At 38.4% G+C, this 12757-nt stretch overlaps 1 protein-coding gene across 15 annotated transcripts in view; it reads left to right on the forward strand.

Moving 5' to 3' along the window:
- Window positions 1-12757, forward strand: part of LOC134213161 (serine/threonine-protein kinase GL21140) — an 89361-nt gene that overhangs the window by 15410 nt on the left and 61194 nt on the right. For 5 of the 15 annotated variants that reach the window (XM_062691827.1, XM_062691834.1, XM_062691833.1 and 2 more), the window contains exon 2: window positions 618-950. The gene's annotated coding sequence lies outside the window, so the exon portion shown is untranslated. The other 10 variants (XM_062691832.1, XM_062691829.1, XM_062691836.1 and 7 more) reach the window with 5 other exon arrangements.

The following is a 12757-nucleotide window of genomic DNA, read 5'->3' on the forward strand; positions in this document are numbered from 1 at the left end:
GTGGCCGACCCAGCCCCACTTCCGATCCCGAATTTCTGTTGCTATCGGCCTCTGGTGACAACGACGATGGAGCTCGTTGTTTTAGATCCAGTTGTGAGGCCATTAGGCCCGAATTATATACCGCAGGCATCTGGTAATGAACACCTGCAGCCGTTGAGTGTTCTCCATGTGTTTATGTGATGTAATGTGTTTAAGACAGTGGCGTAGCCACGGGGGTGGTTTTGGGTATAAAACCCCCCCCCCGAAGACAAAATTTTTGGAAGAAATTTTTTTTTTCGAAAAAAAAATGTTCAGAAAACCCCCCCCAGACCAATTTTCTGGCTACGCCACTGGTTTAAGAATCCATTAATTTATAAACTATGTTCAAAATTCTACTGTACTATTCTGGCTATTATTAGTGCAAGACTAAAGCAGATAGCATTTAAAGTGTTAAGGTACTTTAAATGTTTTCGGGCATAGTTGAACATTGATTTTTTTTGAGTCACAACTGGTCGATCTGAGTTTCTTTATTTTTTATAATTTTATTCCATTAGAGACACCGTGCTAGAGGCAGTGAATGTGAATCGAAACAAAAAGTAGTGAAGCTCCCGTTTTTTTTCGCGTGCTTTTCACCGCAGTCGTCTTCGTCGTCTCGCTTAGTAGGTACGGTACGCTGGTGTTATGTGTGACCACGAGTAACAGCGACTAACTAACGAGTTACTGGCACATCGGAGTGGCGGTGTTCGCGTGTCGTAAATCCGCGAGTAAAAGTGGAAAGCTTTTCCGATATTTTGGAAGGTTGAATCGGTGAATATTGAGTTGAGTCGTGTGGCGAGCATCGCCGCCAGCACGGGAAGCTAGCAGCAGTACGTACAACAAAAGCCGAATTACTGCTGTGCCAAGCGGTCGAGCTGCTGCTGTGTGGTGTGGTGGCGCAGTCAGTGCATCGATTTCCACATATATTTTTTTCGGTAAGCAGCAGCATTGACGAGACGAATACGCGGGGCTCGGAGATGGTCTCCAGGAATGGGGAAATAGCTAAATCGAAATAAAAATGCATTATGGATGGTTGAAATTGTGTGGAAAGTGGTGTGAAAGTATATCGTGAGCAGTGATTTCTCGTTGTGTTTTACCTTACGGCTGGCGGATTAACCTGGGGCGTGGACGCAGATGGGTGGCACCTAGACAGAAAAGAAACGAGAAGTGCTGCTGTCCTGTTTTTGTGTGTGGTGTGGAGGGGCTATAGCGGTGAACAGTGCCGGAGGGTGGTAAATTCTTTAGCGTTCTCGCTGTAGAACGTTTGGTATCGTGAATGGCCGGACGGTAGACTATCGTTGTGTTGCCAACACACTATCCGGCAGAATTGCGATTGTCATCATCACTACTATCAGCATCAGCGTCGTTGAAATACCGACTGGCAAGCAAGAGGAATCCGACTAAGTAGTATTCCGTATGTATATGCGATACATAGTATTATTATTTGTTTTATCTAGCGCTAAAGCTTTTTTGCGGATGTTTACGTCGAGATTAGTCTGGAATGTACCGTGCCGTCATTACGATCTATCGAAAGAGCATCGAATGATCAGATCTCAAATTGTGGACCATGCAAAGCATACAAATTATTTTGGGGATCGGTTTTATTTGTAGAGTGTTAGCAACTTCACATTTGCAAAATATTTGTTCAAATATCTAATTCCCTTAATATAGGTGAAATAGTAAAAAATCTATTCAACACTTTTAATATCAATGAAGGTTGCCTTAGCTCATCGATCATCAAAGTGTGATCCACGGGCCTTTTTCTGCGGCTCGCGAATGATTTGAGAAAGTTCACTATACATGGCGCGGCTCGTTGATAAGCATTACATGGTAGTTAACATTTTATCGTGTCCAATTGTCGGTTGTTCTCAGGGAGCCTGTCAAGTGCACATCATTTTGATGAAGTATGTAAGATATGAGTCATTGTACATATCATCATGATCAATGGAATTAATTATTTCATATATGTTCTGTTGACCTTCAATCGAAGTATATTAGCTTCGATTCTACCAACACCTGCGTGCTACCAATGATTTTTAAGCCAAGTCTAAGTCTTAGGTTCACCAGAAATCGAACTGTAAATATTTGTATTGCAAAAAGTAATAAATTAGTTCACGACACCGAAATGACAATTTTCAACACTGCTCAAGATGCTTCAACAGTATTTTGAAAAGCATTGACCACTTGAAACAACTTCTTCATGTTTCGATGCTCGACCAATCATCCGTAAGATCATGTGTGGACTATATTGTCACGCTCTGTATCACCCTGGAGCAGGTCAATGAATTCTTAGAGTGTCTCTATTTTGTGTTCATTGACTACGAAAAAACTAATAACAATAACAATACAAATAACAATTTTTGCTGTGGTTTTAGGTCTCATTATTTTTATGTTTTCGCGAAAAACTACAAATTGTCTTATGATAGCATTTTTTTGTTTATTTTTTGGAAATTAACCCTTAAAGGCGCAAGGCGATTTTTTTAGAAATCATCGGAAATATTTTTAACGTAAATAACCATTGAAATTATTAACATTAAACGTATTTTCGGTTTGTTGTTTTAAAACAACATTGCGCCTTTAAGGGTTAAGCAGAACATCAAATACAGAACAAATTTTACAATCATAAACAAATAATATAATAATTAATTATTTTCTGCTTCAGCATCCCGATTCCCGGGTAGAAGAAAATAGCAAAAGAATAACAAATTTCTCCATCTTCTATATATATAAAACAAAGTTGGCATTTGTACGACCGCGCATCACTGAAAAATAGACAGCCAAATCTTCGCTAATTTATATTCGTTTTCTTTTTCTTTTTACGAGGAAAAATGTTATGATGAAATTGGAATGCTTTGAAAATCAAAACTCAATCTTTTCGATGAAATGGGTTTTCGTACAATTTGCATGGAATTGTAAAATTTTGAACATCCATCATGATCATCATCATAACAAAGAATGTATCGTGCTATGCCCTTTTACCGTTCATCTAAGACAATGAGATATGTCTTCTTCTTCTTCTTCATCTTCTTCTTATTGGCATTACATCATATGCCCAGGGAAGTCGAGACAATTTCCAATCAGAAAATTGCCTAGACCGGCACCGGGAATCGAATGCAGCCACCCTCAGCATGGTCTTGCTTTGTAGCCGCGCGTCTTACCGCAAGACTAAGGAGGACCCCTAAAAACTCTAAAAAAAATAGCCGTTAAGTGTTTTTAAGCTGCAATTTCGCTACATAGTGTCATTTTCTATATACAACTGAAAAAAAAATGTTGCGATGCATTCAGAGACTTAGGTTCCAATAGTGAAAACAAACTTGAGCAAGTCTGTGGTCCTAATTCCAATCATCTGAAATGGCATTATTCTTAATTCCGTTATTTTATGTTCCTTATTCCAATCACCCGAAATACATTTGATTTCTTGGAGATGTTAATATCAGACATATTTTTTCTCACAAATTCATCTTTTCATTCATTGTATTGCAAAAAAACTTAAAATGTTAATTTCTTCCAAATTTAAAATACAATGAATGATATTTACATAGTACAGCTAAGTTGGTTGCTTTTTGATTTGTTTTACTTACCATTCGAGTTCAACATGAACATTAATGCTAGCTGCCCAGTAACATGAGGTACCACAGATAAGGACAGATACGATTCACTATCAAAGTTTCCCACTTTATCCTCAACGTAATTTTTACACTTAATTCAATTTTTACCGTAATTTAGGCCTTTATTTTGACCTGAATCTTCCAAAACAATGTCTCTGTTTGTTTGGATTTTTTTTTAATTCTTTATTAGATTGATTTTTAAGTTTGACAAAGTTCATCACTATTTTGTTTGGAATTGTTCGTATTGCTGTTTCATTCAAATTTAATATTTGTTCAGTATTCTTTAAAACACCTTTAACTACAAAGTATTCACGGATTTCGGTAAAACATAATCTTATTTGTAGCTCAGATACGACAGTATTTTGTAGTGGAATCGAAACTCACAAAGAAATATCCGGATAAAGCTTTAAGAACAAGAACGCTACAATAAAATGAGTTGTGCTGTTTGAAACTGTCCGTATTCTTCGGAAGCCTTTTTTTTACATTGTCCAGCAACCACTTGACAATTCGTCATTCACCATCGACTGATAAAAAACGTTTTTCCGGCATGAGTTAAAACGGGTTGTGTAGAGTTGTAAACGGAGTTCCTTTCGGTCTGACTGCTTGCAGGATAGAATTTCTAAAGTTCATCATTCATATGGCTTCATTAATGTACGATGTACTTTTTCTTACCCATAGCTTATATTATAAAGAATGGAATTTTCGGAATCCAACCTCCAGACCCATAGAACGGAATAAGGAACGAGTTGATTTAGATGTACCCTTATTTCGGTCAAGATATTTTCACTTTTTAGCATTTTATATCGGTAAAATACAGACAACGATTAGGTAATACACTAGAATGTTACCTGTTATAACTTTTTATGCTGCTTTTTATTAAATTCAGGACAAATTTTCACATAAAAATGGTTAAGTATTATGACAGACGTTCTTAGCAAGTGCGTTAATGAAAACAGTCAAAATGGCGCCTGTAGTGACGACCAACAAATTTTGTTGAAATGTTCACTCTTAATCGCTAAAAATGAGGTTTCATTTAATTTCATGCATACATAGCCATAGAAAAATACAAACATGTGTTTCTGTTATTTTTATACAAAAAATCTTCATTATTTATTTAGTCTTACGTGAACGGAATTAAATTGAAAAAAAAATTGATCAATTTTTGGCGAGACAAAGTTCGCCGGGTCAGCTAGTTAATATATGAATAATATGGGCGATATCTGGTCGCAGTGGATATTGTACCCGACAGGAAAAAAAAAATGGGCGATGTTCCTCCAGTTTCCCCGGACATTCAGAGTCCCCAGGTCCGATTCCACCGCGTGCTGCCAGCATGTTCATGGCCTTCCACGAAGTCGCCGGCCCTTATCTGGTTCTCTGTTGAATATTGTTTTCGCTATTCTTCGCTATTCCGACTTTCGCACTAAGTGACCAGCCCACTGAAGTCTGCCGTATTTTATACGATTTACAATATTTTCTCTTTTATATACTTGATACAGCTCATGATTCATGCGTCTGCGCCACACACCATTTTCTAGTTTCCCTCCGAGTATTGTACGCAGCACTTTTCGCTTGAAATGAATATACTAAAGTTCCAAATGATGAATGAATAACAAATTATGTTATGATTGCAAAAATCGTTCGTTATTTGTTGTTCTACTCCTCCGTACAACAACATATAGGGGACGGTTCGGCACTTCATCCCATAGCTCCTATTTGTATCCCATTAAAAACAGAGCTCAACAAAGCTGAATAGCTCCACAACCCTTGAATCGATAGATGAATTTGCCTTCGAAAAATTCTGATCTTATGTCCATCAAACTATTTCATTTATTACGCAACGCAGAGAATACACTATTTGAACACTATTCCAAGCTAAATATAGTTAAATATAGTTATGTAACTACTGTTCCGATGTTGGTTTTTCATTATAGCACCCAAATGAGTCCTACAGTCGACTCTCTACATCTCGATGTTCTATATCTCGATATCTTTCCGTATGTCGATGGTTTCCTCAGTCCCTTCAATCTACATACATTGACATTGGGGCTTTCTACATCTCGATAACCTCCCTATCTCGATGAGTTCTGATCATATTTTGTTCAGGATTCACTCTCCTTATGACGATATGTTCAAATTTTGAGGCTGACCATCTTTGGACAATAACAAACAATAACAGGAAATAACAATAACGTCAATAACAGGAAACGACATTTGTGTTGTTGTCGTTTTTCATGGCAACGAGCCTTTTTGGATCTAGTACCTATTTTAATTTTCCTTCCATTCCTCGATCTCTCCCCATCTCGATGGTCCCTTCAATATCAAGATGTGGAGAGGTGACTATATCAAGCTCTATCTGGAATAAGGGCGAATGTCGCAAGAGAGGATTCTCTTCGCCGACTTCCCCTCTTTTAAATTAAAGTGACAAGCAGATGATTTCGTTGCGGTTTTTCTCCTCAGAATGAAAAAAAACAATGAAAACTTGCATTCTGAGGTGATAAACCGCGAAGAAATCCACTGCTTGTCACTTTTATTTAAAAGAGGGGAAGTCGACGAAGAGAATCCTCTCTTGCGACATTCGCCCTTTTACCAGATAGAGCTTGATATAATGGATTTTATTCAACCCATTTTAGTTGCGTAATGTTAAAGCACCCATTTCGTTGGTATGGAAAAGTAGGCAGTTTTATCATTCAAAGATAAACCGTAAACCAGGTATAATGATCAGGAATTGCAAAAAAAAAGTGCTTTTCAATTGTCGAATTTTGACAATACTGAATTTTGCCAAAATCGAATGAAGACTGTACCAAGAAACAAACTCAACAAAATAAGCATTACCCAGCAGGTATCGAGCATAATAAGCAGTCAAAATTAGATTAATGGACCAAACATGACCGTATTTTGTATGCGGCTAACACGCCCAGTAGTCGGGCTATTATTCCATATAAAGCTTTTCGCTTACGTTGCATAAGCCTGCAAAGCGCCTCACTTACAAACCGATCGTCAGAGTTGGCCTTTTTTTCGCAGGACGACCACAACGACGCGAAGAAATTAAAGTTTTCCACTTCATTCTGTTTTTTTTCTACACCGAGCCTTCGTATCGTCTGCGTCCCATACTGAACAGCCAATACCATTTATAAACTAGCACTGATTTCTTTCAAATATGACGACGGTATAGTGGTGGCTATAAAAGTCGACAAACTACCGCCCTGAAGAGGTAAAGTTGCCACAAGAGTTTTTCCCTCTACGCCTCCAGGATGCCGTCGATTTGCTACAAACGAAAAAAAAAACACAGTTTTATGTCAAAAAAGGATCCGGACGTTGTGAAAACGGAACGGTTCTGGATTGAACGTGACACGATATCGTTCCGCAGTCGGGACTTGGAGGCAATCGCTTCTATTTTCCTTCGGGTGCTATATCCAAATCTAGGTCAATCAGCTGGAGGTTTATTTCTACTCTCTTGTTATGCGATGTGCGTGCGTGACGAGTTTTCCAAGGGGGTTGCAACCGCCAGAATGCCTAATCACATTACCGTAGTGAAATCCAAATGCAATGCGGTCCATTTTTGGATGACAGATAAAATAATGCTTTCTTTTTTTCGTGGTTCAAGATTTTTTTTGCCTAATAAGGAATAAACTATCAGCACTCCTCGACGATACGCGAAAGGAAGAAAGAAAGTGAATTGAGCAAACCACATGCCGTTCAAATGATGAAACCGCGCGCGTGAATGAGTCATCATCGAATCATCGCCGCCGTTGCCCACAGCCGTTAGAGCTCGAGTTAGCCGACGATGACAATCGATTGCGAGCTGACGAATATGCAGAATAGCAGCATGAGGGCGGGGTTACCAAAGAATACGTTCTAATTATTTAAATTATGTCCAACTTTTTCACCGTTTTAGAATCTGGCAGATGTAGATGTATTTGTTGGATAGATTCGAGGGTTCAATATCTATTATGAAAAAAATATTACAATTATCCATGTCCAACAAACTTCTTGACTGAACTTGACTGTATTTTAATACTTGAACAATTTTATGTTGGAGAAAGCCGATATGAAGAACACAACTACATCTCGGCGAAATAGCCATTTTAGATGAGGAATCAAAACAGAATGATTTTTTTTCAAGTTCAGTTATGCTTTAAATTTGTCATTTAGACTATACACGCTATATCTCTAAATTAAAACGTACCCATGGACGAAACAATTCGAATGCCTTATTAGGTACTCATCCTGATTCTGGTCACCTGATGTCCGTATTGTATTCATCTTCTCTGCCAACCGTATGGCCCAATGCAAAGTAGACGGTTCGCCGGTAAGAATAAAAACCGGTTCTCTGCGCGGTATTTATTGTCTGTTTATAGTCAGCCAAGTGCAAGCACAATCATCCAACCAGCCAGCAACTTTGGCGCCGAACAACAGCGGCAACTCACGGAAAGCAATCGCGAAGTGGTGGTTTCTATCTCCTCAACTGTAATAGAAGGGACGCGATCAAAAGGATTTCCGAGTGAAGCGTTTTGTGTTTTATGGAACAGTCTGAAATATGAGCACATTTCAGCAGATATGATGCATCCATCATTGTGAAACGAGGAGTCATATTATTGTTTGTATAAACATTTTCCTCTGGAAGGGCCGGCAAAAATGATGATGACGTTGTTTCCAAACTAGATCACGGGTGAATATGCGTGATAATAGATTGGTGAGTGGTGATAGCACTTGATTCGTCGGTTTGAAACAAAAATCTATTATTTCTCCTAACGGTAACGGTACTATTTTCGAGTATAGCATTTTGCTCCACAATAGCATTTTGGAGAGCAGACGTGGATGTACAAAACAGCTCCCTCTAATATTTTTATTGTTCTGATTCTTCTTTTTTTCCAAGTCTTGGGAAAAAACACATTGATTTGCCAACAACTCCGGGACACAATGACATGGCCATTTCAATAGAAAACAATGGATATCCATCGTCGAAACGCTTTGAAATCTCGGAAATAACTATAAGATTTTTATAGATTTTCAGCACTAGCTTACTCATCTCTATGTTATTTAAGTTGAAGAAAAGTGAAATGGGACTGTTATGCGAATATGCAGTCTTTGATGATTAACGTAATGCAGGCATGGGACAAACTGTGATATCAGAAAACGTTTCTACCGAGAGAATGCTAGTCATTCACACAATTTTGTGTTTCGTTCACACAAAACGGGCCTAACCTGCAACAACACATCCCGACCAGGAGAAATTAACTCGATAATACCCCATTCTAGGGGGGTCCCGTAGCGTAGTTGGCTACACGTTCGCCTTTCAAGCGAATGGTCATGGGTTCGATTCCCAGCCCCTCCACCAAAACTCTCGTCAGTCGCCGGATGCGCAGCCTATGCGGTGGCGTATTGGGGTGCACGCCTCACCGTCACGGCTGCCTGATGACGACTGACAACTTGTTCTTCTCGGAGGCATTCCTGCAACGTTACCCGGATAAATGGCAACCGGACAATGGAACGATCATTGGATACACGACATGGACAAAATAACACATTGGACTCAGTACGAGTTGGACCAGCAACGACAACAATGAATAATGGAAAAATCTAAAAATAGATTCTGTGTGGATTCTGCCTGCAGAATACCACAGTAGATCTCGGCACAGTAGCGGTCAAGTAACAATAAGGAATAAAAAAAAAACCCATACTGTTATTGATATCATACTCTGTTATGAACCATCCTTGCATAAGAGGTAAAATACCAAAAATTAATATGGAAAATACTAAAGGCATAACATGCTTTAGGGTTATTTTTCATTTTCCGTGTAAGAAGTTAGATAAATATTTTAGAGTCTATCATTCACCACTATAGCCTTCTATTGTATAAGGTTGGGCGGTAGAGGGTTAAATATTATGCGATTGAACAATTTCCGTACCCTTTAGATAACTGCAAATTTAGTGGCGTCCTGCAGGGCTGGTAGCGAGTCACTTTTTAGTTACTTGGTCACTATTTTGTCACTAAAGTCACTATGTTTCGGAGAATAATCATTAAAGTCACTATTTTCGCACCTTCAATTAAAAAAAAAGCTCAAAATGAAAATCATTTGTACCTGCTATTGCTATAAGCTAGATCAAATGTAAATCTGGTAGCAATATATTAAATTTAAGAAAGGGAAAGTGGAAATCGCCAGGTTACTTCCGATTCATGTTAATTATGATCTTCTTTTTCACGCATTTTCATGGAGCTTGTTAAAATGCGAAGTGCTGACCTCAAGTACAGAGTACAGAACTAAGGAGTACTGGAACTAGTTTTTAGTTTTTTTTTTAATTTAGGAAAGGGCTGTAGGTGAGCGTAAATACCATAAGGTTACTAAGATAAAAAAATAGCGTTAGCAACGCCGATGTCGTGTGAGGCTAGGATAGGATGTGCCAAGTAGTCAGTAAAAATCGTACCGATTTGCTGTCACAATCGTACCGGTTGCTGATTGGTTGAAAATGACAATCGATTACTTCGATTCTTCGCGTTTTTCGTAGGGCAGCATGTTGTTAGTCTGTTCGTGTTGCAGGTTTGTAAAGTTGATATTCAACAAAATACTTAAATGTTTGAGTTCCAGTTTTTTGGTAAAAAATATATTTATATTGAACTGATAACGTGATATTAATTATTCTCAAGGGTTGCAAAGATTTAAAACTGTTGATTTTAAACTTTACGATTCACCTTTCTGTCATTTTTGATCTCAAAGTCATATTCTTCTTCTTCTTATTGGCAATACATCCCCACACTGGGGACAGAGCCGCCTCGCAGCTTAGTGTTCATTAAGCACTTCCACAGTTATTAACTGCGAGGTTTCTAAGCCAAGTTACCATTTTTGCATTCGTATATCATGAGGCTAACACGATGATACTTTTATGCCCAGGGAAGTCGAGACAATTTCCAATCCGAAAATTGCCTAGACCGGCACCGGGAATCGAACCCAGCCACCCTCAGCATGGTCTTGCTTTGTAGCCGCGCATCTTACCGCACGGCTAAGGAGGGCCCCCAAAGTCATATTAACATTAGCGAAAACTTCTCTCTGTTAGTCTTTTGCTTCTCTTACATAAATAATGGATGGAACGGAAAGAAAAACATCAAGTTTTGATACATGATATTTGGAAGATTTTGTACCAAATTACTTTGGCTGCACTGGCGATCACCTCGTCAGAGCAACCGACTAAAAAACAACAAGGCAGTCTCAATTGAATTGTCACATCCTATCCTAGGTGTGAGGTTTCTCTACTTCTGGAGAATAAGAAACGATAATAATTCGTTGTTTATGATTGGTAAATCTGCCTCACATATACGTTTCACCACGCTCATTCGATGTTGTATCATGTTCTGAGTGTCCTCCGAAAATTAATGTTGGTTTCGATAAAAAAAAATTCTTAACGACTTTGTGAACTAGCTCGCGTAAAACCAATAATAATAATAGTTCATTTATTTATCTTCAGAAAATTAAAATTAATTCATACAGTTTTCACCTTAACATAAACATAGTTTTTACAAATTCAGAGCACTTTCTTTTAAATTCAATAATAGTTCTTGCATTTTTTATATCTAAAGGTAATTCATTAAAAATTCGTATTCCTCTATAATACATTGACTTTTGATTTGTTGTCATTGTAAATGGTACAATACGTAAATCGTCAATTTGCCTAGTTCTATGCTGATGTAAATTTCGTCCTCTAACAATAATGTTTGTTAAATATTCTGGCATGAGGTTATTCTTTAGTTTAAAAATTAGCACCAGCACATTAAATCTAATTCGTTGTTTGACTGTTTGCCATTGTAGTGCATCCAACATAATATTGATTGGAGTATACCTATTGCAATTCAAAATGAATATTATAAACTTATTCTGCAGTTTTTGTAGCCTTTTGAGATGCGTGTCGCCAGCCAGAAACAAAACCGACGAACAGTAATCCATATGCGGTGCAACTAGAGACTTATACAAAAAGATTTTACTCCAAAAAGTTAACTGACCAAAACGATACTGGTGGGATTTATAAATTAATGGTTTGCCAAGGCTAAGACAAAGCATGCAGACTTACCCGAATCTCATCCCAGGGGCTGCCTAGCCTACAAAATTACTGTTACGATGGCCCTACGCCGTCGATTGCTGGACGCCTGGTTCACTCTACTCTTTGAGTTGGGGCGGGTTTTGGGGGTTAACCACAGCCTCCACGCGGTGCACACGCGATACGGGTAACCCTGGAGGATTCGGACTGGGTTTTAGACGGACGCACTTGAAAACGGATGCTAGAACTCGCGGGTTCTTAATCGGCGGGCCTTTAAACGCACGTTGGCCACAATTGTCGTGTTATTCACGTGAGTTTTTTTTTGGGACAACCTCGGGCTCACTCGATCACACGCGGTCCGGAGGACGGATAACTTTTACTTGTTCGCCCGTTGAAACCGGAGTAACTGCGATACGACACTCGACCTTCACGGAAGTCCCAGACACGAACCGACACCACAGAATAATCCTTTCGGGGAATTAGATGGTCGTTTTTTTATCACCGAGGACAACGCTTAATTTTCTGATATTCTCACTCGCGGGAATCGTCTGCTTCTATCTAAAGCCACTACACAAGAGACCGACCTCGATCAGCACATCTGAGTAAGAAGCCGGATTCGTCTCCTCGCTTCTTCTATTCTGGCGCTAGATATTACGTCAAGGGGCTTTAACCATTAATTAACCAAATTCAATAATAATAAATCTAGCTCCTATTACTAATAGTTTTCATTTAAATTTACTATGGAACATTGGAAATGTAACAGATTCGTAGAAAACATGTGAGTATGAAAAAAGCTCGCGAATAAAATCGTGTTGAAATGGATCTTGGTGTAATTGAAAACTTTCTGATTGAAATATAATTCAAAAATATCACATTTTAATAAAAAGGTTCTGTTTATTAAAAACAAAGAATAGATAGGCCTTAAATATCTAATGTGGTGGTAAATGAATTAGTCGGATTACTCGGATTTGAAGAATCTGAAATAGAACACGAAATATCATGATTTCGACTTTCCGTTTCGATGAGACCAAAGTAGGCGTTTCTTGGGCCAAGCGAGAATCTTTTTTCGTTGTTTATAAATAGCATTCCTCATCCATCAATTTTTT

Source organism: Armigeres subalbatus, chromosome 2 (genome assembly GCF_024139115.2).
Source record: "Armigeres subalbatus isolate Guangzhou_Male chromosome 2, GZ_Asu_2, whole genome shotgun sequence".
Lineage (NCBI taxonomy): Eukaryota > Metazoa > Arthropoda > Insecta > Diptera > Culicidae > Armigeres > Armigeres subalbatus.